Source organism: Lipotes vexillifer, unplaced genomic scaffold (assembly GCF_000442215.2).
Source record: "Lipotes vexillifer unplaced genomic scaffold, Lipotes_vexillifer_v1.1 scaffold810, whole genome shotgun sequence".
NCBI lineage: Eukaryota > Metazoa > Chordata > Mammalia > Artiodactyla > Lipotidae > Lipotes > Lipotes vexillifer.
This window is the reverse complement of record NW_006797357.1, coordinates 1,847,954-1,850,906: the sequence shown is the minus strand read 5'-3', so window position 1 is coordinate 1,850,906 and position 2,953 is coordinate 1,847,954.

The following is a 2,953-nucleotide window of genomic DNA, read 5'->3' as shown; positions in this document are numbered from 1 at the left end:
ATGAACTCTTAAGCACTCTGGATTTGGGAAAAAGAGAATTGCTTTAAAACAGGTGAGAGATTCAAACCATCAATGAGCTTGTTAAATCTTCTTGATTCTTATCCCCAGCATTTCTTCACAATCATGCATTTTTACGTTGGTTTATTCAAGACAACGTTTGTACAAAGAATTAAAATATGCATCACTTCTTACACAGCTCTTTATAATTTCAACTTTTTTAGCAACTTGTTTCATTATACTTGTGGCTCTCCTAGGTAACAAAGAATCCAATTTGAAGAGCTTTAAAATCAGGAGCTGAAGATCTCACTTCTTGACATGGGAATCAAAAGAGAAAATTTTTACTGAGTCTGTTTTATGAAACTATTCAAAGTGGGTATTAAACACATAATTATTTACAATAAAGTTCAGTAAGAAGTGAGTGCTTAGAAGTCAAGAAATGGAAAATATCCACCTATGGGTATTTTCAAAGATGACCAAAAAAGTTAGGCATTCCCCCCAAATAGAGTCATATTTGGGAGCAACGTAAAACATCACTAGCACAGGTATCTATTTCGCACACACTCAGGCTGCAAAAAAATTGCAGCCTGAATCCACAGAAATGATGGAGAACAGCTCCTCTTCAGGCTTATGAAGTGCTGTAATCCTGCCCACAGCCCAAGGTGAGCTCACAGGGGCCCTGCAAAAGTCAGAAAACCCAAAGGAAGTCCAGGAATGATCAAATGATCCTATCTCAATGGCCCAGTCTTTAAAACACACATCTCGAAAACCCAACAAATCATGGGGAAAATCATGTTACATTAAGAGAAATATTACTGGTGAACAACATAGATGTACAATATTTCTATATGAAATAAAACAGAGAGGAAAAGAATTTCAATCATCACAAGAGGTTTTCTACCTCTAGCACAATGACTTGAAAAACAGAACCAGGCACATTCAGGAAACATTCAAAATGACGACATTATCCAATAAATCAGCTCACTGCTCTGTCGCCTACAACAGGGGTCTCCAACCCTGCGGCCACTGTTAGGAACCGGACCGCACAGCAGAAGGTGAGCCGCGGGCGAGTAAGCAAAGCCTCATCTGATGCTCCGCATCACTCGCATTACCGCCTGAAGTAGCTGGCTGCAGTGATATACTAAAACAAGCCCCTCGGGCTTCCCTGGTGGCGCAGTGGTTGAGAGTCCGCCTGCCGATGCAGGGGACACGGGTTCGTGCCCCGGTCTGGGAAGATCCCACATGCCGCGGAGCGGCTGGGCCCGTGAGCCATGGCCGCTGAGCCTGTGCGTCCGGAGCCTGCGCTCCACAACGGGAGAGGCCACAGCGGTGAGAGGTCCGCGTTCCGCAAAAAAAAAAAAACAGAAAAAACAACAAGCCCCTCCTTGGTATTTTATATACAGTCTCCCCTGGTTTCCTGAAGTTCCTTAGGCCATGATCTGAATGGATGTTTATCAGCATGCCTATCAACCACAAGACAAAGCCTGTTAGAAATCAGGGGTCAGTGAGCCAGTCGTCAGCATGCACTGCATACTGGCTCAGGTATCTACTCTGCAAGTAGCCAGTTATAGGTGCAGAACACGAATGCCAATATAAAGGCGTACAATGGTGTGGGCTTTCCAACTTGGATCTGAAAAGGGGAAAATCAAGGCCCGTTGCACGTAGTAGATGAGGAACATGGCCAGCAGGATGCAGTTGGGCCAGTGGTTGAGGCGCTCGGCCGGCAGGAGGGCAGCTCCTGCACCACCTGACCCATCCATGGAAAAACTGTCTTCCATGAAACCAGTCCCTGGTGCCAAAAAGTTTAGGGACCACTGGTCTACAACGTGCCGCCTCTCAGGAAACATTCGTAAGGGAAGAAGGGATAAGAGAGCTGGCCAATCACATGCTAGGAAAAAAGTTCTCACAAGCAGAAACTTGACTCTCAAACTGTTTGATTCCAACAAAAGAGAAGCTGAAAGTTCCAAATGAGTGTAATTCTACAGTAGGACCTCAGAAAACTTGCCCACTTGGTTTAAAGTAAGTTCACTCATTTGGCCAAACTTATGTAACAGCTGTAGGCAGAATTGGCCTGAAGAGATGTGGGCCACCCTCTGCCATGCCAGGACCCTTCACCCCTATAAGTCAGAAAGAGCTGCCACTTAACCCATCAACAAGCAGCTGCAATATCATTAACCTAGTTACTCTGTACTATGTTTATTAGGTGGAGGCAGAAAGATTTTTGAAAAGCTGGTATTGGAAGAATGAATAGAATCAGAGTGGGAACATTTTGGTGACAACAGTACCATAAATCCTTGTTTTATAAAGAAAGTTCCAATTCAACAATAGCAAACACTTTTATCTTGCTCATGGTACTAGTCTCTCTACTGAATGCTTTATATATTTTAACTCAACTCTGAGTGGTAGGTACTATTATGCCCATTTCGCATATGAGGAAACAGGCACAGAGGCTGCACAGCAGGTAAGTGACAGAGCTAGAATGCAAATGCAGGGAGTCCGACCCCAAGGTCAGTGCCCTTAAATATTACTCTGTGCAGTCTCTCAGCCCAACCACTGACTTAGCAGCTATCTTGTGTACCTATGTCAGGCTCTGGGGACACAAAGAGGCCCACAACCCAGCCCTGCACTGTGAAACACTGTGCTTTGTCCGGTAACAGAGACAGGAACCAAGGCCTGAGGCAGGGCTGTAGCTGGCCCATTAGCACCTCTGTGCCAGTGCACAATGGGGACCTTGGCAAGCTGGGCAGGGGCTGGACTGCAGGTGTGCTTGCCCCCTGGGCCAGGCACCTCCGTGTGGTGTCCCGTGAGCTTAACTGTCTACGGCAGCCCCAGGAGCAGCCCTGGAAGGAGACTCAATTCAGTTCTGGCAGTGGAAGACTTGCAAGAGAGAAGGCTTAAATTAGAATAGGAGGGAAAAGGTGAACTCTCCAACCAAAACTTATTTCTACAACACGAC